This window comes from Corapipo altera, unplaced genomic scaffold (assembly GCF_003945725.1).
Source record: "Corapipo altera isolate COAL_440 unplaced genomic scaffold, ASM394572v1 99, whole genome shotgun sequence".
In the NCBI taxonomy this organism is placed as follows: Eukaryota; Metazoa; Chordata; class Aves; order Passeriformes; family Pipridae; genus Corapipo; species Corapipo altera.
This window is the reverse complement of record NW_020884988.1, coordinates 1,276,690-1,303,928: the sequence shown is the minus strand read 5'-3', so window position 1 is coordinate 1,303,928 and position 27,239 is coordinate 1,276,690.

Genomic DNA, 27,239 nt, shown 5'->3' with positions numbered 1-27,239 from the left:
GGAGCTGCCAACATATTTCCTTAGACTGACATCAAAGTACAACAAATGCTGTCAGGGAAGCCTTGTTCTAAAACGCATGGGCTTGTGCATGAGTGTTTGTGTGTATCTGTGTATGTATTCAGGGCTTTTCTCAATTTTAATAATAATAAACTACTAGACCTATGGATCTGTAAATTGGTGCTCTCTCTTTGCCCCATCTACAGCCATCACCTTTAGATCTTTTCTCTCAAGTTAATGACAGTTGCGCCTGTAGCAGTCAACAGTCCCTGACAAAATCCTGGAGTTGGCCAAGAAGACACAAATCAGAACTCCTAGGAATATCTAATATTCTTCTGACTTTTGGCATTATCATCACAAAAATTGTTCATTTTAAATTCTGCTTGGCATCTCCGAGAGCTTAAGATCATCTGATAGGATCAGGTTCAGTGTGAGTGTTCTCCTAATTCCAAAGCCATCCAGTTTTCAGTCCATTTCACATTTTAAACCTCAAAACAAATATATAACCTCACTGATTCTCACTTGTCATATGACTGTGCAGCAGCTTAATTGCTTTGTGCCTAAAATTACTGTAGATAAAAAAAGAGTGAAATTTGTATATAATGGAAGGGCTTTGTATTTAAGCACTCTGAGCTGAAAAATGTCTTAACTGCTTTGCTTCAATATTTTATCATCTGAAAATATAAATTGTAGGGGCCCTCTTAAACTAGTGACTTTGGATAGTATAAAATCAATGCCTTCTCTATTTTCTGACTTTTATTAGTCTACGAGTGGGAAAGTATAACATTTAAAAATATGTACAACTTATTTTTGTCTTTGGGTTGTTGAGAAAGCTTTGCTTTGCTTTTGCCCAGAAACGTGGGAAACAGTGATGGATAATCGGAGTGGGCAACCCATCTCTTTTTTTTCCCACTGTGCTCTATAATTTGTAATCTTTATTGTGTCTGAGGCTAAATCTGAGGCATTCCAGAGCTTAGATGCTGTGTGCAGCAAGGTCCAGTCAACAGCACTCTGAGCTGGGAGGCAAAAGTCCTGGTGCCAGAGGTCAGAGAGTGAGCAGCGAGTTGGAGCCCAGAGATCAGTCCTCTGCGGTCTGGAGCTTGTGCAGAGCTCTGTACCAAAAGAAATAGAGTATAAAATGCTGCCAAGGCAGAGTGAAAGCCTCTTGCTTTCATTTTACACTGGTAAGAAGTGCTGCAGAGGCAGCAATCAAACCCTTCTCGTTGAGACCATGCAGTCATTCGACTGCACTCTTTTCCCAGCAGCCAGGTATTTATAATGATGCTTTTCCATACTTGAGATCTGTGGCTGAAAATTTAAGTGACTTGTTAGTGATGTTTCTCAGCTTTTGGATCCTGCATAAATAATATATTGATAATGGTTTGTTATTTTGCTTTGGTTTCCTTTCAAGCATTGTCAAACTGTTGTTCTAAAGTACTTTAAAAAGCAGAAGGTTTATTTTGCAGTCAGGTATGGCTCCATTAGAGAGAAGTAATAGGGAGAAACAAGCTTCAGCAGATAGGCAGGCAGTTGTCTTGATCGTACATATGTTTTAACTTGTGAAAAGACAAAAATAGTCTTCGTGCCAGAGATGTCTAAGAACTCACTGAGTTGTCATCTCAGTAAACTATCAGTCAGGATCTTTGTCATTTTGTTACTGTCTTTTGTGTGGCTTTATTCACCTCTCCCCGCACTTTATTGCAGGGGAAGTCAAAAAATCCTAGGTGTCTTTTTTATTATTTTATTTTATTTCCGCAGAGCCTTAATCTGTTTTACATCTGTATGTGACTGCAGAAAGACAAGAAATGGTGAAAATGGATCAATCCACAGTAAAGCAGTGGGAGAGCTACTTAGTACTGTTGAAATAACTCCTGTCCTATCCTGACAGATCTCAGTGCTACAGCTTCAAAACCACGAGCAATCCTACGGAGTGTTTTTTAAGTGAAGTGCTAGTATTCCCTCTCGGTACATTTCTGAAACTATACATATGTAGCTTTGCTAGAAATATTTAGGAGAAACAGCTGGACATTACAAGAAAGCTGTCTTTTATACTTAATCTTTTTTATATGACCCAGTTCATATTTATAGCATATTTTACTTCAGCTTTCCTCCTTCTAGCCCCCATCTCCTTAATCTTCTGTGTTTTACATTTGGGTCTAAGCATACTTTCAAACGAGAGGTCAGAGAAGATTGAGCACAGAGTTTTGCCAGTGCTAAGGGCCTGATTCTGCACTCCTGATGGATATGAGGAGTGTAATAATCAAAACTATTAAGAGACGCCCCCCCGTTGCCTGGATGAAGAATCAGTCTAACATCACTGCTCTGGGAGAAACCCTCAGTTCTCCTGCCCTGCCATTTTATACTTGCTTTTAGAGAGATAAGATACGAAGACTTGTGGTTCCCTCATTTGTATCCACAAATGTGTTTGCAACAGTCTTCAAATTACCCCTTCTGCAGCGTTTCTGAATGCCTGCCATGAATAGCCTCCTTTAGGATAAAGTTACAAGCACAACATGGCTTGGTCCAACAGAACACTGGTGAAACACCACGCTACCTCTGAGTTACTTAACTGGGCTAAGAGCAGATAAATATCCCCAAAGTCACTGCTGTTATTAGATCATTGTCTGGCCAACACGTGGAGAATATGAGGAGTCCTAGGAGGGCTTTTTTCCCCGTATTCTGTGTTTAAATCTATGGGGCTGAACAGTTGATCCTAGTCTTGGACTGAACTGAACCTTTCAATAACTTGTATTTTAGTCAAAATCAGACGTGTGTATGTGTGTATCTTCCTTCAACCAGCCCAGAAGACTTTTGTTTGGGTATTTTTAAATCATTACACTTAACTGGTGTTGTGGTACCTTCTGCCGTTCTGAGACAATATTTATCTTCATTACAACAAAATCATGTCGTTGCTGTGTTCTAAACATTATAAACTAATCAAGTAATAGTTTGCTAAGGGAAAGCTGTTAGGAGTATTAAGACTGTGAGGAGAATAAATGTCCATATTTTAGTGGAGAAAAATTGAATAAAAATTAATCTCCTGCCTCACCCACCTTTGTAAGAATTCACATTCTCTTTCAGTCTCTGAAGTTACTGTTTTCTTCTGAAGAACGGGCTGCTGAAAGTTGTTCAGCCAAATCTAAGCACTTAAATTTTGGTGTTTGCTTGAGTATGAAAATTGCATCACTATCCTTTGTGATGACCATAGCCATACATGTGACATGATGTGATAAAATGAATTGCCTTTTGCCAAAGCAGCCTTTTCAAATGGGGCTGACCTAACCCCTTCAAGTCAAGGGATCAGCATCTGGGATTACCATTCACTTTTCACTATGATGCAGAAAGTCTTGGGCTTTCTGAGAGGGGAGGCACTCAGTCCAGCTGGCTGGGACTCACCAGTCACAAGCCTGCAGCTTAATTAACAGGTGTCTAGTCCAAAGCAGTCTGAAGAGCAGATTGGTATGATAGGCTCTCTTTTGCTTCTCTGGGTTAGCAGATGAAAGTGTATTTTCCTGGAGAATGTGTTACATAGCCCAGGTTATGACAATACAACCTGACAATACTGAAGACATGAATGTGGGGTTGTTATCCCAGCAGGAGAATCAGGAGTGCAGAGATTGCTTCTGCTCCAATGCTCATTACCAAAGATGGATTCATTAAGAGCCAAAAGCAGCATAATATTTTAACAGTCCTGGAGAAAGAGTCCTGCAAATGAAGGTTAGTCCATGTACTGCTTCATTCTTCCAGTGTTTTTTCCTTTCAGCGTGAATTGGCTTGTCAGGGTGTATTTTAAGCCAGCTGTTCTTCATCCAGATTCCAGCCTCCCTCATGCACTCAGAGGTCTGGAAGACAGTGCTGGCTGTGCAGGATGAAAAGGATACGTCTTGGCATATTGCTGGGCTATTAGTCCCTATCACTGCATGGTGATCCCTAGAGATGGCAAGTGATAAATAGACTGGACAGTAGTTAGCAAGTTAGAACAAAGTAGGACTGGCTGGTACGTAGGCAGGTCCTTGGCACAGAACCCAGGCTTCCTGATGATCAACCAGGCTACCTTGGTCACAGAGCTTGTGTGCTCGCCTTCCCAACCTGCTGTTCCAAATCAAATAGATTTTTTTTTTCCCCTTCTTTTCTGGCATAAATAAATCATACAATTAGAAGAAAAATCAAGCTGCATATAAATTCCATGAGCCAACCAAATGGAAAATCTGATGGAGAAAACACATCTATTTACTTTTCAATTCTAAGAGTATCAGGACTTTCCCTTCACAACTACAGTTAATCCACTGGTTTTCAACTTTTCAACACAGAAAACTGATGATATATCTGTCTTAAGATGATGTAAGAAAAAGATTTCTTAAGTTACGTTTGCTTGCTGATGTTGAACCACCCCATAACAGGCTTTGTGTGGTTCTGCAGAACTTTCCCAAGAGACTTATTCTGCCACAAATGCACCCAGCAGCTGTACAGAGTATAGGAGTGGGATGGAGATGTCTATTCCTGCTTTTTCTAAGAGGAAAACATCTCTACATTACAGGTTGTGGATGCACAGGTGAGATTTGCAAGGATTAATGCTAGGATAGACTGTTCATTGACATGTCTAACTGGCCTAGGACAAGAGAAGGCCAGCCTGGCCCCTTTGAAGCTCCCTGTTGTGGGAATGCCTTCTGGAGCTTTCTACTTGACACTTATCCTCACAGACTGGGTGGTGTCATGGGTGCCACAAGTTAGCTCTTGGATAACATATAGCTCATGTCTAAGATACTATTAGATTTAGAAAACAGAATCATTTCCCAAGGCCCAGAGGGAGCAGAAGGGGAAGCAAACGGGAATGGTTCTTTAAAAGTCTTATGTTTCTCTTTGGAAGAAAATTACCATCATCTGTCTTTTCTTTCTTGCAAACTCCTGGAACCTACTAGTAGTGCCCTGCTGCTGGATTTTCAGACTTCTATTTTGCTGAAGAATATCTCTCTGATGCAGGTGCCAGTGTCATTTATCAGAGGATGATGTCAACATTCCTGTGTCATACATGACAAATGACAGCAGAAAGGAGTGCCCCTCGAACTCTCTTACGTTCACTAGGCTCTTTCCTTTCTCCAGTTAAATGACATTTTATTTCCCACAGTGTTTCAGTTCAGACTTCTGCTGCCTCTAGAGAGAGTTATACTCAAATCGACTCAGAATGAGTGATTAGTACCGGGCACTGAGCTCTAAATTCAGTATTAGTGTAATACAGTTGCACGGCAATGGGCCTAAACTTTCCTTTCATGCTTTTGGGGAAAATTCTGCCTCATCTTACACCTCAAAAATACCAGAGAGCTTTTCTGATGTATTCCGAGTGGCAGAGCTGGATGGACATGAGAGCATCTGCCTCATCCTCTGTTTCTAATGCTTTTAAATAGATGACAGATTTTGAGTTGGTGACAGCTGCCATATTCAGAAGAGTTTGCTTTGCAAACCATTTACCTGTTTTTGTACCAGTGGGCACTTGGCTCCAGAAAGTCATGCTTTGGCCCTGTTCTGTATGTGGGCCTAATTTGAAAGGTTGTACAGAAATCAATCGGGTCAGCATTCAGTGGCACACTCGGTAAGTGGAGCAAAACAAAATAAAAGCTTGGGAAGTAAACAGGGAGGACAGAGTACATATGCTGCTTCTAATCCTCTTTTTCTGCTGCTTCTTTCTATTCTTCTTGCTGGAAGAAGGGATTTGGACTCTTCTCTCTTAAGCTGTGCATGTACAAAAAGGACTTTATTTTTAACTCTTGTTAAAATCCTTTCTTGGACTAGGCAGCAACAGTTTTAACATGTTAGCTGTGACTGTGACAACCCAGAGGGGGGAGCTTAGGATTTATCTTAACCAGTAAATGCCTGTTAAACTGCTACTGCTTTGACTAACGCTTGTTAAAATATCAGTATGGACAACATGTGTTTTTAAAACCACACACACCTGTACTCCTAATGACAGCAAGGCCTTGGGGGAGGAGGTGATTCACAGAACTGCTGCTCCCTGCTCTTTCCACCCACTCAACATTTGTTTATCATGTATTTTCCTCTGTACAAACATGCATGGGTCTGCCAACCCTCTGATTTTTTTTGGTATCGGTTTTTTAAGCTAACCAGGAGCTTGGCTTCTCTTTGTTCATCACCCAAGGAAAGGGTTGGATTTTAATAAGACCTCAGTATTCAGCAGCAGCCAGGGCACGGTTTGACATACGCTTAAACAGCATCCCAAAAAAGAAAGTTTTTCACATCCTGTGGTTGCCTCTCACTGGACTAGTCCAAACACTAACACAGATAAACAAGGAATTATTTAGAGAAACTAATCCAACTGAAAAGAACCATAAATAATTTGATTTTTCAGTGGTACTGTCATTTAGTCGTAATATTTCACACCTTCCATCTAAAATCAATAGAAACAGCAAAGCCGCTGGTGGACTTTGAGCAGTTTCTAGATCTTTTCTTGGAAGAGAACAGATTTTTTTTTTTTAATTCAATTATCTCACAGATAAAATATTGTTGATTTTTGAACAACATCCCTGAAAGACCAGGCTTGTTCCCATGGTCTGAGGGAGATTTGGGGGTAGGATAGTGAAAGCAGTAATTTAGATGAAACCCATTAATTATATGCTTGATTTAAAAATTTATGCATAAGTTTGCGTTAAAAAGAAAACAAACCAACTAAAGTGACTTCAACAGGAGAGTGTTATCTGCATGATGACCTGTACATAAAAAACTGCTGGAACTAACTAAGCAGAGCATGGTTCCTGAGGCAAACTGGGAGTAGAGCAGCCCTTTCTGGTATTACTGGTGAAGAGTAGAGGGTATCACTCACTCATGGATGCAGAAGTGACTCAGATGTTTTCATACATTTATATTTTCAAAGGTTTCTTCAGAAGGAATAGATTTAGCAACATACCTCTCCTTTCTTTTTAATATGAGAACTGAACTTTTTTTTTCTGTACACTTCTAGTGTTTCCCCAAAGCAGGGGTCCGTTAGCTCCAGGCTCCAACAGTCCCAAGGGCTGTGATCTTATCTTAGGCTGCCAGAGATCATTATACCCATCACTGTCATGTTGCTATGTTGTTGGTGGGGCTTTTTTTTCCCTTCTGTTTCATTTTATTTGTTTTTTACAGAGGAAAAAAAAAAAGGTGGTGGGGTTTTTCTAGCCCTTAGACATGTAACCTGAGACAAAAGGCCTCCATTTCTCTCACTCTTCCCTTACAACTCTACCAGCTGAAGTACTATTTTTCACAGGATGAATTGCTGATATTTCTACTTACACAAACTAAGGGCAGCAACTGAATCTTCCAGTCTGTAACTGTCTTAACTCACACGGTACCAACATTAATATTCCTAATGGTAAAGCTTTCATTTTGGCTTCTATTCCATAGTCTAAGATATATTCCTCATTCTCTGGTTACTGATATATTTCTGATGTACCCAGCAGGTAACCTCTAGGAGTCACATTAGGTCAAGTTTACTTTAAGAAAAGGAGAAAGGGTAAAGGCAGGAAAGGCTGAAAACTGAGTTTCTTGTGTTTTGCAGTCTCAGTTTAATTCAGTATTTCTGACTGGGTTTCTTGGGGCCACGGTAGTTTCTTTAGTAGAGCCTGTTTATCAAAACTGCCACTAGTTTCCTTTGGTTTTTTATGTGGCTCAAAAGTGACACAGAATTCTTATAGTCTGTCCTAGTGATTTAGAGTATATATTCGTTTATCTAAATTCCTTAGGGAGGCTTTCACAGCTCTGCTGAAGTTCCCAGGGAACCAAAACTCTTGTGTTGAAGGAGGCATATGGCACTGCTGGCAAAGACAGGGGTGATAGTGAGGAATGTCATGAAGCTCCCATGTTGGCCATCCTCATGCTGAAGAGTGGGATTGGCTTTCTTACCTTGTTCCTTGTGTATCACCACTGCTAAGGCCATGTATGAGCATGTCTTCCTGGTAAGATGAGGGCGTAAGAGAGAGGCAGCCAAGTCAGCTGGTTTGAGGCAATCTGGAGTAAGAGTCACAGCAGTGAGCACACTGAGCAAGGAAAATTTAGGAGGTGCCAGGGAGAACCCTGCTGGAGTTGTGCCCTTATGGAGAGACTGTGTGCTTAATGGAGATGCTAAACCAAAGAAAAATTGAAATCTCCCAATTCTGAGGTCCAAAGTAGCAGAGCAGGGTCAGTCCTTCATGACACGTAGCCTCAAGAGAAGGAAGAAGAATGTCCAGTCTTGGGTAAAATACACTGATCACTCAAGTACTTTTCGGAGGTGGGTGAGGTGTGAATTTGCACCCCTCCAGCCAAGCAGATACCACATCTCAAAACTGTTCTAACTAGCAGCTATGCCTTATTCTACTGTGAGTACACTTTTTTCTTTGCCTTTGTGTTGAACACAGTGTTAGAGGAAGGTAGTCAGGGGCAAAGAATGGCTCATTTCAATTTAGCCTGGATTACTGGTACAATTTCCTTTGGCTCTTTAGTCTAGAGGAGTTTATGTTCTTTGTCTGGTGCTTGTAATATGGAAATATAACTCTATTATTTAATTCAAATTAGACTTCCAGCAGTAAGCAGTAAAAATTACAAAGGTCTATTTTCTCACCTGTACCACCTCTAAGGCATCACTGCCTCTCTAACTCCTAACTCATAGCTAAAATCCACGATGGTGTATTGCAGGTGTAGTTGTGCTACTGCTGCTGCATTTCCTGGGATGGAATGGGCATTGGGAATGTCAGGACCATCCACTCTTCACCACTATTTTTAGTATTTTCAAAAGTTCCTAGAGGCCTCATCTGAGATCAGGACTGCAACATGTCAGGCAAAAAGGTAACTAGAGGTTGGCTCCTCATATGAAGAACTTGTGTTCTAAGAAGCAAGACAGGCAAAAGCAAGAAGAGAAACAGAACAGTGGAATGATTTATCTGGGGTCACGGGGCGGGTCAGTGGCAGAGCTAAGATCAGAGTCTGTGTCTCTTGGTTTCTGCCAAGACATCACGTAGAACATGTCCACACAAAGGAATGTTTTAGATATACACATGGAAATTGCAGGAGTTCACTAGTATTGGAAATATTTCCATTTAGAACAGGAGTGTTAAAGATTAACCTTAATAGTCCTCCTTTTCTGCTGTCATTCAGTTCCTTCCCTCAGTATCTTTCAAAACCTTGTACAATCCATCAGGTCTTCATGTTGGGGCTTTCCTCTGCTTGTTAATGACACCGGGGCTTCCATAGGGTAGCAACCTCTTATGACAGCAACCTTTTATTTGCCCACATCTTCAGTGAGATGACAGATAATGGGAGGAAGTCAGATATGTTTAAAATATACTTAGTTTTAACAGCACTGAGACACTTAACTTGTCAGCAATCCAATTATTAATCAGATTAATGGACTTTAATAAATCCACTGCATCCTTAGGACAATTGCCTGGTTTATATTTCATGCATACAGAATAGGGTTTCTCCTGAGCCATGAGAACTTTAATATGAAAACTAAAACTGAGAAATAATCCTTAGCTTACTCTGCTACCACACCTTGCATGCAAGAATGCTGATCATTGCCTGTGTAGGAGCATCATTTAATTATGTTTTCTCACTTCGGAGCTTAATGCTATTGAAGGAAATCCATCAGCATTTAATTAAAGACTAAATACAGTCAGTCTTTCTAGCTGTTTTGGTACTCACTTAGAAATATGTTTGATACCTAGACAGTCAAAAAGGATACCAGAGGTAACAGCATTAGAGAAGGTTTTGTAAGAGAATGGGAATCTAATTTGTATCTGGAAATTAAATTTATATCTGAGATTTTAAAAAACCATTTAAGAGATATTGAACCCCCATCTGTGTTAGAAAGTAATGGAAATAAGTCATCCAGTTAGGTCTTTACCTTTCTAGGGGAAATAATTATTTCAAAATAATTTTTAAACTTTCTGATTTTAGTCCAGGGATGCTTCAAGCCCCTGAAACATATTGCAATGAAACAAAAACAGCTCATGCTGCAGCGTTTTCCTGTTGGCTTCATACACAGCTTGACATTTCAGATTGAGCAATGCTGTATTCTGTGTATAGAATTTAATTCTGTTATTCTACTTTATAAACTGAATTTTGTAAAATTCAAATTTTCAAAAGGAAGGTGAGAAACAAATAACGTGAGTTCTGAGTCCAACAAAGAAGGCAGGTCCAATGCAAATCATATGAAAGTGAGTAAAGAATTAATTTGTTTCAGTTAATTTTAGATCAGATCTGGAGATCAGTGTGTTCAGAATAGAACAGCACAGAAGTCATTAATGTCACTGTCATGATAGCATTTTCCCCTTGAGTGGAGATCATGAACAAACGTATTTAATAGAGGCTTTAATATTGATTTAAGAAGGTGCAGGCAGGAGCTTTAAGGACTGCTTAATGTTAAGCACATGAGTAAGTGCTCTCCAGAAGAATTTTTTTTTTTTTATATATCAGGCATTATGTACGTAAAAGGGAAAAGCGTATTTGTATTTGTGTGGGAATGAACTTTTTAGATTATAAAAGCAAAGAGCTGTGAAATACCTAGTTAGTGAGAGAACCCTGAAGGGGAGCAAATAACAGTGGTTATATTTTTAACCTTTTTAAATTGCCAAATTAAACTTAATTACAACCTGTTTTTTACTTCAGCATTGTAGTACTGAAGCCTATTTATACACTTCTATGCATTTGTCTTGTTCTGTATTTCGTATTGTTGGGTTTGTTACCTGAAATGTAGGCTTGCTTTCCTGCTGAAGGAAGGCTCATGGGGGCTTTTAGAGCAGAAATAATAAATAACTAGCTTTTCTTACAGAGCCATTGCACTTTTTCTTTGTTACATGAATTAAACAGGGACTGTACCCAGAAATGCAAAGTCTCTGTCAAGTTTGTATGTGTGTGTGTCTTTAATTATGGTATATATTTCCTCTGGTGTGATTTATTAGCTTCCTTTGTAGTTTTGTCACAGAGTTTACTTGCCATTTCAATCTGAAGTATCCATTAATTGTTTTTTTTTCCTTTTCTTGGCAAGAAGTAAATTTGTAGTATTTGCTGATTTGTTTATTGCTGTCTGGAAACTTAACCCTGCTCAAAGTCAGAGATTTTAAATACGTCAGATCATCTTAAAGCTACTTACTAGTTACATGGGTGATGTTATATGTGTGCAGAGAAATTCATTCTAAGTGCTACAAATGAGTCCTTTAGTAATACCCGGGAGTCATAATGTGTGTGACATAATGAACCCTCCTAAATTACAGCCTACACTAATTAGATCAGTTATTGCTACATTCCAATCCCTGAAACAATTTGCTTAAAGCAGTAGTTACCTTCAATGAAAAGGCAGATATCTGACTGGCAGCAGCCTTTTCCCTTCTCTGTCACTCGGCACAGGGACTCTGCGCTCGGGTGCCAACAGCCTTGTGCCACCTGTGTCTCCAGTGGGACCAATCTATCATCAGGGAGGTAGTTTATAACATTGAGAAAGTACAATGGTCCCCTTGGGAAAGGACAGTGGCCCTGTGGAATGAAAAATTTAAAAGGTTTTGATCATATTTTCCTGGGTTTAGCGCCATTTACTTGCTTATTCCTCAGCTACTCCTCTGTGTAGTGTCTTTTGTCTCTTCATGATGTCTTTAATTCCTTTATAGGAGTTCAGAGATTTTGTTATTAGTAGTGTTTCTTTATTTTGATTCACATGAGGGAAGATATTTACTCTTGCTCCCTAGCCTGTGTACTCTTTCCTGCTCGTGCAGAAAAAGAATAACAAGCTGGGACAATGTTTCAGACAAAAAGCACATGGATCTTGCTGTTCCGGACTCTGTGCCTGTGAGCAAACTACTGTTAGTAATTTTGCTCAGAAGAGATGTCAACAGGAGACTGCTTATTTATTTAGATGTGGGTCCATTAACTTCGTTTTCACTGTGGTGATTCATACAAATCTATAAACAGTAGAAACTGCTTTGTTAATTAGTTGATATTGCAGAATTGGAAAGGGAAGCAGAGAAATGTAAATGTTTTTTCACAGATACATTCTACCAATAAAAGATTTTTAAAAATCACAGTGGCAAATTGTGAGAAATGCTATGTTCATGTTTTGAAATACAGCTAAAATGCCAGCAACAAAAGGAGTGGCCACACATGTTACACTCGGTTGGTTCCTTTGCTTGTTTTTACTGGACATTTTTCTAAATGTCAGGTCCTGTGTTCTGTGGTGAAACTGTTTGATTTTGACTTCCCCTCTCACTGTAGGCTCAGAGGATCAACATGAAGCAGAACCAGCGTGGTTTCAGCACCTGGACATGGAGAGTGATGTCAGGAATCCCAGCCCATGAAGCTGGAGACTCCAGAGGCACTCCACAGACCAGCTGCTGTGGGACACTGCAACATGCTCCTGAAGTTGACTGGGTTGAGAATTGCCTTTTTATGTTTTGAGACACCCTCTGCCTTCCACCAAGCTGGTGATCCTGACTCATGCTGCTCTACCAGGTAGCTGGATCTTAAACCAGGTATACTGGGAGCAGAAAAATCAATGAGATCGTGGAGGGGCTCGGCTGCTTACCTGTGCATTGCTCTCACGGTGAAGAGACCTTGACAGAAATCCTCAGTCACTGTCACAGCTGTGGCCAGTGTGGTTCAAAACTGAAATGTTCTTCAGAAACGATCCCACTTTATGGAAACCACAAAACAGTCTTGATTCTTGATTTGGGCTCTTTTGCTCTCACCTCTTGTACATATTTCTGTGTAATGAATGTGTTGTAATTCAAATTACATGTTGCTTTGTCGTAACACAGGAGCCCTGTGAGCTTAACTCTGAGCTGTTTACATCTGCCCTGCATAATTACTCAGACTCCACTGTCTGGTCTCCCAAAGCCTGGACCACAAAATTATCTGAAATTCCCCTCTGCACCCACCCATCTGCTAACTGCAGACCTCTGTGTCTGCCCTCTTGCCTGCAGCTGGGAATATGAGGTGCTCATTTTGCTTAAGGAATGTATTTTACACATCTTTTTCTCACCTTTCTTGTCATGAGATCCTTTGCACTAATTTTTAGGTGTTTCTTCCTTTTATTTTTTTTAAATTTAATGACACTTAGTCACTGTTTGCTCAGCACATTGAGTACATATGGAGAGGAAGAGGTAGAAGGCACAAAAACCCCCCACTTTTTAAATTTTATTTTGTTTATTTTATTTAACTCCTGAAACTTCTGCTTTTTGCTGACCATCCCATGGCCAAGCTCTAAACGTTTTACTCGATAGGAAGTTCTGTGCTTTTAAATGTTTTACTACTGGGAGGTGTGTTCTTGTTGCTAGAAGAGGTCAGGAATCCCCTGGAGAATTTAATCATGATCTTGTGATTTTGTTCAAAATTTACTCTGCAAGCAACCGTGGCTCCACTTCTGTCTTTTTGATTTGTGGGGACAGAAAAAAAGCTCTACCTGTTACAACTTGGCACATGAACTGTTTTGCTGGGCAAACACTACTGAGTCTTATGTCCAAGCAGCCAAAGCAATACCATTGCACAGGTTTGTTTCATTTTTCCAATAGCTTTTGTAAAATAACTAGTAAAGAACCTGCAATACTTAATGAGGCTGGCAGACAAGGAAAGGTCAAAAACAAGCAGGAGACCTGTTCTGACTCATTCCTCCTGGACTTATAACTTGTTTCTTAGACCAAACAGTACTTTTCTTTTATTAAAAAAAAAAAAAAGGGGGGGAGGGAAAAAAGAATTAAGAGATGACAAGCTGAAACTGCCTACTTTCCTTTCAGTGTCAGAAGACATAAATAGTTTAAGTCTGCAGTGGTTTCTGATTGAATATCCTTTTGAAGTAATGATAGCTATAATTTAAAGCAACAGTTACCACATTTTCTTCTCTTTGTGACATTCTTTGATGCCCTAAGTATAAATCTGCTTAAAATAGCTATAGCCATGCCTGGGTATACTACCAGGATTTTTGGAGGTTCTGCCTCTAATTGCCATCATATGTACCTAATATCACAAACATAACTGCCTAATGACATTGTTGCTGCAAATACTTTCTTGACATAAGAAGAAAGGTAAATTCAGAGGTGCACATTAAGTTTAAATTGTTTGCTAAGACTAAAACTTTTGCAAAGAAATTATTTTTAATTAGCATAAATACTTTTCCAGGGCTGCTTGGCCCCAGATGTATATTCAGCTGGTAAACGGTATTACATTATGATCTAATACAGCATCAGAAAATTGCTGACTTTTAGGGGCAATTACAAAAGTATTTCTGTATAATATAATTCCAAACTTTGTTGTTGCCTCACGCAAATATGTATATACTCAACCAAGTAGATTTTTTTTCCCAAAAAATTTGATGCAACTTTGAAAAAATTTATATAATTTGGCGGTAAATTCATGGCTATCTTTTTCTATCTGTTTGTTTTGTTAAATCTTTTTCTATCTGCTATTCTGTTAAGGAGTTCCTAGTTTCCATTCCAGACTATTGCAGTTAGAACAAAAGCTGAACCTCTGAGTATATTCGTTTTAAGAGTATCTCTGTGTTATCCTGATGTATTGTGTAAAATAATGGACAAACACAATGCATTAAATATTAAATATTTTAATTAACTTATTCAGTATTTTCTGTTTTAAAAATAAACCTTTAATTATTTGAATGAGATGTCATGTTTATCTTTTGGCATCAGGGAATAGAAGTTATTTTAAATAAAATAATTAAAAAACCAATGAACTAAACCAAAACAAAAACCCCAGACAAACAAATGAAAACAAAATGAAACCCCAAACAGACAAATAAAGAAATAGCAAACCACAGAGGCATCTCTTTGGGGATCAAATAAGGATTGCCATCTCAGAGAAGAGTGTTTGCATGGTTGGGAAAGAAGTTGAACAGGCAGTAAAAGGGATGAGGACAGGTGAGATAAATTATGATATTGTTGTAATGCCCATCAAGATTGGTGTCACAGCCAACTGCACTTTTTGCAGTTTATTATTGAATATACTTTTTCTTGTTCTGTGTTGTTCCTTCCAGTCAAGACCACCAAACCCTGCTTGCTTCTCTTGCTAGGACATACTTTGCATTTTTATCACCTGATGCTTTTCTCCTAAATTACATGAAGTTCAAATCTGTGATAGTTCCACCAACTTCCAAAGTAAATGTATAACTTTATAAACAAGGTAGGTTGAAAAGACAAGTAATCTTGCTGCAGCAGCAGCATACTGGGCAAGGGCCAGTTCCTTTGCCTTCCTTGATAACTAAAACACAAGACAATTTGTAGTGGTGTCACTGTAACTCTCACAAGTGCTGCAGATCTCTGGTGCCTCTCAGCCTCATTTATAACAGAGCAACAGCAGGATAATACTCCTAGTTGATTTGGTAGTGTAATGAGTAATTCTCATGCACGGCAGTGAAGGAGTCAGGTTTGTACTTCTGGAGTATAAAATTACTGATAAGGCACTCTCCCTTTTCCCAGCTCTCAGATGTAACTGAGATATGGAGGGATGAGGTTTCAGCTTCGTGGCTCTGTTTCTGGACTCTGGCCTTTCACAGTATTCAAACTCATGATCTTGCCACTCAGGGAGTTAATTTCTTCACAAATTCTTCAGAGATTCAAAGCCCAGATAGGACAGTGCACCAAGTCCTGCACCTGAGTTAATTGCAGACACATTCAAATCAATGGATGGGAAAGTCTTTGACCTCTTTGTTTGCTTCCAGAAGGCATTTTGCTCAATCTGGTGTGGTGAGTCAAGAACTGCTGTTATTGTTTGGACAAGAAATCCTTCATACAACTCTCAAAACCCCATTTGAAGAGACTCAATCATCATTCCTGCCCAACAGCAAAGTAAGCTAAGTGTCAGCTGCAATATTACAGGCAGCAATGGGCAGGTTTTGGTGTTTCCTGGTGCCTTCTGGATCTATCTTAAGAAGGCAGTGGAAAGAACTGTGATGGCCAAGGCTTCATATTAAGGACAATCTGACTGAGGTGACAGTCTAACTGAGGTGATCTGAGGTGATCTCACCGGCAGTGATCTGAGGTTCACTGATGACCCTGCCTCTCTGGGAGATGAAAGGCTTGTTGAGCCAGTGAGTGCCCTCCACAGTACCAGTAAATAATTTAGGCAGCCCATCAGTGTGGCTGGGGCAATGCTTCTCTGTGGAGAAGAGAACTGAGTAGGATTTAAACTAAGAAACAACCGGGTGGGTGATGGAGACTCTTATGCTAATGGGAAAGGCTTTCTGCATGGGAAAACAGAGGAGTTCAAGTTAGTAAGGAAAGATAAAGGGTAGTCCCCTACAGAAAATTCAAGATGCTCGGTTTTTATTTATTTTTAAGGATGGTTTGTGTAACAAACACAGACCCTCAGGAAGATCAACACGTAAATGTTGCTGACCTTTAAATGAGGTATTACAGATGCTTGATAGAAGTCAGCCAGTGAAATACCAGAAATTATACAATCAGAAAACACACAGACACAAAAAAGATAATTGTTTGATGCATTTTGAACAGAAATTTCCAGCTTTTTAAGCATCTGCTCAAGAAAGGATAATCATCTGCTTGAGCCCAAACTTGCGAAAGGTGGTGGAGCAGAGGCTACATGTGTGGGAAGTGGGCAGGTGATACAGCAAATGTGCAGCAGAGGACTGGAGATGCTGCAGGTTAAGGGACAACTCAGATCACAGGAGGACATTGGAATCACCACATAGCTGGCTCATGTGGCTGTTTGTATTGCGAGGTGAAGAAAGGCACTGGAGTTTCCAAAATGTAAGTTCTTCTCTGGAAAGTTGCTTTGCTTTGTTTTTAACAGCTGGTTTCACTCTGAAATCCTCCTTTTTCTTAACAGGATCAGACACCATCAAGGAGACCATTGTATTAACCTGTTATATATATTACATCTTATTATTATTATATATTACATATTATATATTACATCTTATTATTAGAACACACAGTTCTAATACCTAGGAATGAGATTCAGAAATGGCAAAATTACAGTGATAAATTTACAATTTACCAGTATCAATCCAAATCCAATACAGTGTGTCTTAAAGAAGTCCATTGAAAACCAGTTACATGACTGCAGTAAAACTGAATATTTTAATGCCAGAAACCATGGAGGATATGAAACTGCTGGGAATCACTGATGACTGTGTGTACCCTCTCCCTCCAAACAGGGAGATATTTAATTCTTTTTTGAGGAAGTAGATAGAAGAAACTGAGAAACTTGTACAGTTTTGGGAAGGCAACTCTGTGCAGGTGCAGATGCAGTGCCCTGTACCATGTTTGCTGCTGTGGCCATTCCCTGAAGTTGCACACTGCAGCTCTCATGCTGGCGGAAGTTTGTCTCTTCGTGATCACAACTGGAATCAAATGTTCCCAAATTCTGCATGTTAAAGAAAACACTTGTGGTTTTCCTGGTTAAAAATTGTGAGCAATAATAGAGAGATGCAGAAAGAAAATACTGTGAGAGTCTAGCAGAAGCCTGTGCCTGTGTTAACTGCTAATCCATGCCCAGGAGGCCCTGGCCCTGTAAGACACGACCCTGCCCTTTTTTGTTCAGGAAACGTGTTTCTCAGCTGCTATTGCAGATGCTGGATGGTGATTTTGTTGAAGGCAATGGGAAGAGTATCTTCAATGGATCAGAATCTGGCCTCATTTCTGCTCCAGGCTAAATGGGAAATTACCCTTTTTTTTTTTTTTCATATTCCTGAAAGTACTCAAGCCAGCATTGTATGGTTTTCCTCCTTATTTCCTTTTGTTCCTATTCAAACATCTGTCTGAAGTAGTGCATTACATACTAATTTGGTTGGAGCTTTTTTTTTTTTTGCATGGTTGGGTGTGATTACAGTCTTTCACTTCATTTTCATTAATTTACTTGATTTATTGGCTTTTGATCTTTTATTGAGCCGTATAGTATCTCTGTGTATGTGAGAGTGAGCACGTGTGTGTGCATGCAAACAGGGAAAATTTCTGCATTTGTTTCTTTTTGGATGCTCACTCCACTCTCTGGATAGAACTGGCAACAGGGCTCTTCGGTTACGTCTAATGCTTGCATGGGGGTCTTGACTCTCATCATGTGGCACGAGCCAGTGCCATCAACAGGGAGGGTGCTCCTACCTGGTCACTCACCTGCCTTCAACCCTGGACTGGACAGTGTGTGAGCAGCAGGATGTGTGAGCGAGTAGCCATGGGACACCAAAACCCTTCCTTGAAGCAGTACTTCTGTGTGCTACTTTGCTGCTGCGCTGCCTCGTGGGTGCATGGAGCAGGATTCTGTGGGAAGGGGCTGTCAGCTGGATTTCCACACTGGCCATTGTTCTGTGTTTCTCTGGTGGCATCTGTGGCTCAGACATTTCCTGTGACGATCTCTTAGTAGTCTTCAGCCTACAGGTAACACTGTAAAGATATGTACTACAAACTGAAATAAATACATACATTTCGGGATCATTGCTGGCACTGCTCAGTGCTGACCTGTGATTCTTGCAGGCTCCCAGTGTGTCACAACCAGAGGAAGGCTTGGCCTTCCAGGGGCAGCCCTAAGAATTGTCCAGGACACAGGGACTGCCAAGCCACCGCACACTGGGCTCTGAATTGCCCCCTTGTCTCCTGCAGAGGGATGTCTATTTTCTTCTCTTGCACTGGGTTGTCCTTGCTCCTGATAGCATAAGCATGGTGATAGGGCTGTTGCAGAGGATGTGTTTCACCTTTCCTTTCTTTCCCTGTCCCTCCCATCACAGAGTGTGTTGATACATGTGTTTTGCCTAGACGGTTTCCTGTAAAGTTGGAGGGTAAAGCTCTCCATCACATGTCATCGTTGTCTATAATTACTGTTCAGTCATTGTCCTGCAGAGGAGCTGCCTCTGTCACCCCATCATCAGCTTTCTTCTCATCTTTTTGAAGCTTCACTTTCTCTCCTAGGTACCCAGGAACAGAGTGATGATAGACTCTGTGATGTTTTTTGATCTTTCCCCTCATACCCTTGGATCTTACTCACCAATTTTCCTTGCCTTTCTGTCATTGCTAATAAATTTTCTTTCTGTTAATGTTATCTGTATGTTAATATCCCCACAGAAAAAGATACCACAGTAGGAAATACTAATTCCAGAGACAAGAGACATTACCTTGGTTTGGCCAATATGCACATTTTTAGCAATGGCAGTCCATGAAAGTCTTCTACGTATACATCCTCCCATAAAAGCCATGCTTAATGGGCAGTTACATGGAATGACAAAGGAGATGTTGTTCTTATTTAGTAAAAGCCTTGTGTTTCTAAAATAATTTTTATTGTTTTGTGCTGCAGACATATTCATACATTTTTTGCTCTGTCGAGCTGTGGTCAAGAAGGTCTGGCCCTGCCATTGTTCTTCTTTCTCAGACAATGTTTTATAATAGTTCCTGTTATTCCTTTTTCTTGACATATTTTATATAAATATTATAAGAATATGTTTGATTTGTACCATGTCATCTAGAACCTTTTAAAATTCTTTCTCAAACTAAAAGCATACCGCTGCTTGAAGAAAAATAAGCACAGTACCCTTATCACTCTGGTACTGTTTTCTTCTAAAATATCTCCCATTTGGAAGTCTTTACTGTAATAACTGGGATATGAGCATAAAGGCTGGAATTTTCCCAAATCAGAAAGCTTCAAGCCATAATTTCTTAGTACAAAAGCTTCTTTTTTGTTAAATTATATATAAGTATTTTCAGCAGGACCTCCTATGCACAACTATGTGGTGAGCACTCCCTTTTGCAGTATCAGCTGAAAAGTATATCTTCTATACCATTTATACCAATGTCACTGTTACAAACAAATCTTGCTTTACTTTAGAGGGTGAGCTAGAGATATATAGTCAGAGATATATGCAAAAAATGTGTCTGCTTTTTAGTTTCAGGATCATTGCCCTCTGATCTCACTCACTTCTTTTAACGCTGTGCAGGAAGGCAAACCCTGGATTACAGTCTGGACAAAAGCAGAGGTTGAACATGAATGAATCGATAGATTCCCCAAACAAATGAGAACATACAGATCCTTTCAACCCACGGTACTGCTGACTTTAGACTCAGAGTCTTTCCTTTCTTTTGCCCCTTTATGCATATTTACATCCGTATTAAGGAGAGTGAAATCCATCCTGTTCTTCAAAAGAAAATGCTGCTGCTGTAACATGTCACCTACTGCTACAGCTGGGATTTTTCAGAGGAAATTTCAGTGGGATTTGGGTGCCTAACTGCCCTAAATTCTTTTGGAACTCCCAGTCTAATAGTCCTATATGAGGGTGTAAAAACTGCCTTCTGTAAAGGAATTTTCGTTTTCATTTTGCACCTCTCTCCTAGGCCATCTGGGACACAGCATCTCAAGCAAGAAAGAAATGGCATTTCCAGCCTCCCCTGCTCACAAAGGGACATGTTTCATCCCCCTCAGCAGCACTGGTGCCCACTGGCTCAGGAAGAAGAAAGCTGATGATCTCGCCACTGCTGAGGTCAGTAGTATGTTACACTGCCTACGTTTTCTTCTGAATTCTCAAAAATGTGTTTTGCCTTCCCATTGGCAGTTTTCCTAGAACACTGATGAGACTTCAAATACTAAGCACTTTATAGCTCTAGTCTATATCAGTTAGATGGGTTTTTCTGTGAGTTTCCCATGAAATTTTTGCAAAGGGTGTGTAAGAAATGCCTGATCCAATGAAGAAAATACCAACTGATATGTTTGTTTTTCAGCATATATATACAGAGTTTAATTTAGCATAGAGGAGCAACTAAGAATCAAGTATTGTTATGGTAAAACATTTCCTTTCATCTAGAGTTATATGTGACCCATAATAAATCCAAATATTCAGGATTGTTAATTAGAAAGTGAAAATTTAAATTAACACTGTGGCTAGTACCGAGTTCCACTTTCTGCCATCATCACAGTATATTTGTGTTTGTATAACATGAGCATTCAGAAGCAAAACTTCCATGAAATCTTCCAATTGTCAATGCCTTCTCTTTGTAAGAATTTGCAGTGAATCTCTGGAAACTTGCTAAGTCCCCAAGGGGATAAGAATTCACAGATCTAACTAACCCTGAGGGTCATGTTATCACACAGATTAACTATTCTCAACCAATTTCTGAAATTCATTAGGCAGTTAAGGCTTTCTATCAACATAGTAATGTGTACCTTCTTTTTCTACCTATTTGTTCTTAAATATATTTATTAGGTCCCTGACACACACTGGTCCTCTTTGCTCTTATTAGTCAGCTTCTTACATGTTGCTGAAAAAGCATCTCACTTTCACATGTTCAGCTAATTATTCTTCTAATTATTCTTTTTAAAGGAGTCAGTACACAGTACTCCAACTATTAATACATTCCACAACATTGTATTCGGAGAACTAGTATCAATAAGTATATTTTTTCAACCCACACAATGTTTTATGTTTTGTCAAATAAAATAAGGGGTGTAACATTTCCCAGAAGCCAGCAACGCCAGTGTCTGTGTAATAGACTTGATAAATAAATCCAGGATTGTGTAGGAAGTTACTGAGAGTCCTTGTTACATCAGAACAAGGATTTTTATAGTATCAGCATCTCAGATAAGATCTCTCCTGCTTAAACTGATACATCCCATGGATAATGGTTACATATGAAGGTGGTCAGCACATTTGGGATGAATCCCATTAGCTACATATTTTCATTACAGTAAAGCCTCACAAAAAGATTGCCTATGAACAGAAGACTGGAGGAGGCTTCCTCAGTTATGGAGTCCCATCTCCTGGTCATACAGGTACCATATCATGTAATGTCCCAAACTAACCTGTCAAGCTGATCTGATGAAAGCAAATAAGGCCTTGTTTTGAGTTTGGGCTGATATTTTTGGTTGGATGGTTTGGAGATTTGTTCTGTCACAAAACCTCCCTATTCTGATGGTTTAGGACTTACTTTTGGTTCCCAGGTATTCTAGTTCATTTACATCTGCTTCTTCTTATGACAACACTGCCCTATAATTTCTAACCTGTAAACTGCAATACCAGCTGCAGGACAAACTGAACTTGCTGGCTCTGTAGTAAGGAACAGGTTGAAATGCCTCTGGGTACAAAGAGTTTGAAGTTACCTGGGAGGATGGCTCAGGTGACCCTCACTCTTATATTGAGGGAAACGTCTCTGAAGGAAAGTGCTATTTCCTCCCCAAGTAGCTAGGGCATAAATATTTTTCTCTTCCAGAAAGCTTCTGCAAAATGATAGTCTGCTTTTACACCAAACCATTTAATAAGTTTAATTAAATGGAAGCTTATGATAATTAAACCAAAAGCCTAAGGGCCCTGTTCTGTGAGGACTTACTCCTCGCATAAGACCAATTTCCATATAATTTAGACAACAAAATAGCGGAACAGTACTTTGCCATCTAATTTATATGAAATTGGTATTCTCCAACCCAGATTTATATTACACTGTAAACACACATCTTGTATCTTGCCAGATACCTCCAGTACTTGTATTGGAGCAGAAGAGAAAGAAAAGCTTTTTAAAAGGGAAACCCCCTTTAAAAAAACAAACAAACAAACAAACAAAAACAACAACAAGAAAACCCCAAACCAAACTAAATAACCCTGAATGTGCAAATTAAACCATAATCTGATAAACTCTGCATGAGGATCAAATTCTCTAAGATAGCGGGTACTTGTAGGTTCTTTCATAACAAATTTGCATATTTACTACTTCTGGGTGTTTTCTTGAACTAGTGTTTGTGATCAGTGCTAGAAAAAAACTCACGCTCCGTATTTTGGAATTCCTTACGTCTGCCCAAGTGTCCCAAAGGAACGGTACCGTGCATTATCTCCTCTGCCACCTGTATTTTTATTGCACTTCAAAACAAAGCTCCAGTACTACAAAGAATCAATGGGGCCTGATTCTTCACTACCTTACTTCAGCTTTGCACAAGCCTGCTGCAGACAAAACCATTCGTCTTGCTTACAACTGAAACAGAGGGTAAGTCCCCAGCCCTCCCCATGAGAGTGTGACAGGATAGCAGATTTTGGTCCTTTCCTGGTCCTCTCCTGTAGACACAGGCACAAGAAACACAAGTAACCGAAATAGAAGGGAAATTATGATTCTTTCTGTTCTCCTCTGCTCCTGCATGCAGCACAGCTGATAACTGAGACCTTGGTGATAGCTGGCTTTCCTGTGTGAGCTTCCCTGATTTGGGGGAGTTTTATGTTTTGTTTCATTTCTAGTTTGTTGGGTTTTGTTTGTTTGTTTGTTTTTTAAGAGACTGGAATTGGTGGGTTACCATTCAGAGGGATGTTGATTTTGTGCCAGTTCTTGTTCCAAAGAAAACCAGTGGACCTACACTGAGGGAAGTTATAAGTCTGGGAGTTGTAGAAAAGGTGAAATCATTATTTTGAACAGGCTGGACATCAAATGCTGCTGTGCACAGCTACTCCCTGTTAGATGCTGGTGATTAATTGCTCAGGGTTAGAAGATAACCAGGTCAGAGCCTTATGAGACACACACTTCCCACTGACAGTCAAATAGTAGACACCCATATCTAAAGTCTATTTGTAAAAGTAGTAGGGAGGCATTGTCTCTTGTACCATAAATGACTGTATCATTGTAATTTATAATGCCCATTCCTCTATTTCTAAACCTTTGAGACACCAACAGTCATAACTCTGACCTGCTGTTTTGCTTGCGCTACGAGTAAATACAAGGCCCAGTGGTTAAAACTCAGCCCAGATGAGCCAGAATTATTCCCTGTAAGACAAGGCATCTGGAAGATCTCACCCTGTTGTTGACTGCCCTACCTATTTGTGGGCTTTGACCCAAGCATACAGAGAAGCGTTGCATCCTGAGGGTCGTTTCTGACAGCTCTGAACATAGAAACCCATTTTCTTTGTAATCTTCAGAAGTGGCTTACAAAATATCTAAAGTATTCAAAATCTGTGACCTTTTCCTCCAGGCAGAGACTTCGTCATGGTGATCTATGTCTCTGTGGCCTTAAGGCCAGATTAATACAAGGCGTCCCCCCAAACCACCTGCAGGCTGGAGCTGCTGGAGAGGGGAAGCCTGACTGCTCAAGGGCCCTCACCTGGGGAAGCTGGCAAACCCTGCACTCAGCAAACTGCATTAGCAAGTAAGATTCAAAGTCTTTTTAATTATTGGTGGTGTTTAAAGCCTAAAACAGTAGAAAGCCAGACTCTATGAGGAGCCCACACGTCATGTCACACTGTGGCGTTTTTCGGGGGAGATGCACACGGCAACTACTTCCAACTACAAGAGAGATCCATGAAACTGTCCTCTATTGTGGGACAAGGGTCCCACTCCTCTTGGAGGCACCTGAAGGTTGTGTGGAGACATGTCTCCTCCCACAGGGACTGTGTGGCCCTGGGACCTGGGTGCCTGGCTGACCAGGGCAGCAAGGATAGAGAGCTCGAAGGGCTGCCTCAGAAAAACATCGGTTTATCTTTAAAAAGTAGACTGATACAAATAAAGAAATGAAGTAGAGTACAGAACCGAGTTTCTGGGTACAAAGCAGTCCTGGTCACAGTCTGCCCAGCTCGAGGTCTCACCATCTGGTTTCAGGTCTATTTACTTAAAGTTAGTATAGCAAGTAAGGTAAAAAGTATGTCATCTTCGTTCGCATGTGGCATCAAGATTCCAAACTCCGATGATAAATAATGTACAAAGGTGCGAAAGTACAATTCTGTTTGTCCTGGGCCTCTCGTCAGGGAGATGTGAGGGATGTGGAGCACAGAGCTGCCAACTGTGCTGGCGTGGCAAGGCAGGAGCACCAGGTGGTCACTTGGCCAAACACCCTGCGTGCCACTGGCCGGCCCCAGTCCCAGCACACTGAGAGCTTTTCAAGGGAAGCATTTCATGTCCCAGCACCTCCCACACACAGAGCCTATTTTCCAGGACGTTGTTACCTTGCTGTTATTTTGCACTTCCTTCCCAAAAAAGTTTCAAAGTCTATTTTTTAGCACATATTTATTAAAATTTTCTCTCACTATTCAAAAGAATATTTGAATGGCCACTCGAAACCCCGCTGCCTAATGACTGTCAACTTGCTGAAGAAAGGAGGCGAGGGAGGCTTTACTTTGGGCAGGGGGGAGAGAAAATAAAGAGAAATCGGCCGGGCTTCAAAGGGCGCATTTCCATAATTGCCCTGTAACTTTGGCAAAATAAATCTGAAGGGCTGAGAAAAGCGCAATCTCTCAGATGAGTGCACTACAAAAGCCCCAGAGATCCTCAGTCCCACTTGTTACTATTCTAATTCAGTGAGAGAATTCAGTCCCTAACCTCAGTAACAAAAGCCATGAAATCACCGTCCTCCCATTCCGATAGCCTATTCCCAAAGAATAAGACCTTATCCAGCCTTTGTCTCCATCCTGCCTACAGACACTTGGTACAAGTCAGGATAGCATTAGGTGGAAGAACAACTGGTAGAGGTTTTTCAGACTGACAATTTAAACCCTCAGTCTCAAGTTCTTGGTTGCAAATATGTGTACTCCTACATAGCAGGGGTCTGTTTCTGACTTGTTTTATTATCACAAGAAGCCCTTTTTGTAGTTTATATGTTGTTGAATTTCCATACAATGTGTCTAAACTTCCCAGATGAAACATGCACATGAGAGTTTCGCAAGAGTTTTTCTTCAGAAAGGTGAAAATACCCCCTGTAACTGCTTCTAGGATTTAGTGTTTGTCCTCAGTAGTACACAATCTATTTAAAAAAAAAAGATAATTATAAAAGTAATTAGAAATAAAAATTTAATGAGCAAGTGTCTAAAATGGCTTTGCTGGCACAGTCACAGTTCCAACTTTGTAATTCCTTGATGAAAAAATGACTGCTGAATGTGAATAGTAGATCTTTTACAGCAAAGGTCCAATCTCCCGTCATTTGGCCCCTCTCTGACTTTTTTATTTTCTCAATAAGACAAGCTTTTGTGGCGATGTTCAGTATGGACAATCAGGACAGCCTTATAAAGGGATTGAGAAGGGCATACAAAGGGCTGCGGCAGCATCAAAGCGAGCCCGGCAGCACAATAGAGATGACATTTTTACATCCCAGGGCTGGGGCGGGCAGGGACTGAATACTGTGTCCATAGCAGTGTCAGTAAACAATGAGCAAAGTGGGAAAGGGGTGAAAACACAAGTCAAAATCTTTTTATTGAAGCCCCCTACACATTCATTGGGCATTTTCAGCCCTGCATTTGAAAGCTCTTCCATTTACTTACTCTCTGGATTCCCCTATTTAACTAACTGACTGATGATGGCTCCATTTTGATATCTGAAGAAAAGAATGGGAATTCTTCCTGAAGTGAATATATTAATTCATGAGATTTAATTGCATTTTATTGGCAGTAAAGAAAATATTAGCGGCATGGTGCCGTTCTTAAAGGGACACTGCCATCTTTAACACCACATCTAAGAACACTGTTTAAGAAGCCCCAGCCTTACCTGTGGTACTAGTCCTGCCTATGGTTCTGGGAAGCAATGTTTTGGTTTTAGTTTACCAGTTCCCTCAATTTAGGTTTGGTCGGTTGGGGGTTTTGCATAACAAAACAAGGCTGGACTGTTCTGTTTAGCTGGTTTCTTGTTCCATTTCTTGTGCCCAAACTCAAGGTCTTGGTGTGGTTCAAAGCACCAACATGGAAAGTCTAAAACCAGAGGGTTTAACCCTGGTCATTTAGCCAATTCAGGTAACCTCAGTAAGTATACCAGATGCCAGGAGGGCAGGCATGGGCACTAAAATTTGCTTTTCTGGCATTTTTCCCCTGAAATTGCACAGAATTTCATTTCTTTTAGTATCAGGCTCTGATTTAGCACACTAGAGGAAATCTTTCTATCTAGCATACATTTCTGGCATCGTCTTCTGCAGGAATTACTTGCAAAAGTCTCCATCTGAGAAGACCAACACTAGTGCTGCTGTTTAACAACCATCTCAAGTGTCCTTTTTCATTAAATTATTTTGGAATGGGGCTGGCCTAATCTCCCTGTGAAGCTTTATCTTTCTTGGAAGCAAGTTAGACTGCAACAGAGAAAATCAATGTTTTACTCCTTGTATCTAATTTCACATTACATCTATGTTTTTAGGCACTTAAATTTTACTGCTGAGGTATCTTGAGTATTGCAAAGTCCAGTGTGAATTATACTAATGATTGCTGAGAAATCCAATAGAGTGAGTCACATATTTGAGAGAGAGAGAGAGATTTTCTTTTCACTGTTTTGCTTGAAAATAAATATAATATTAATGTATTAAAACCTCAAGTTTATGCATAGCCAGTGAGTAATTTTATTCTAGCC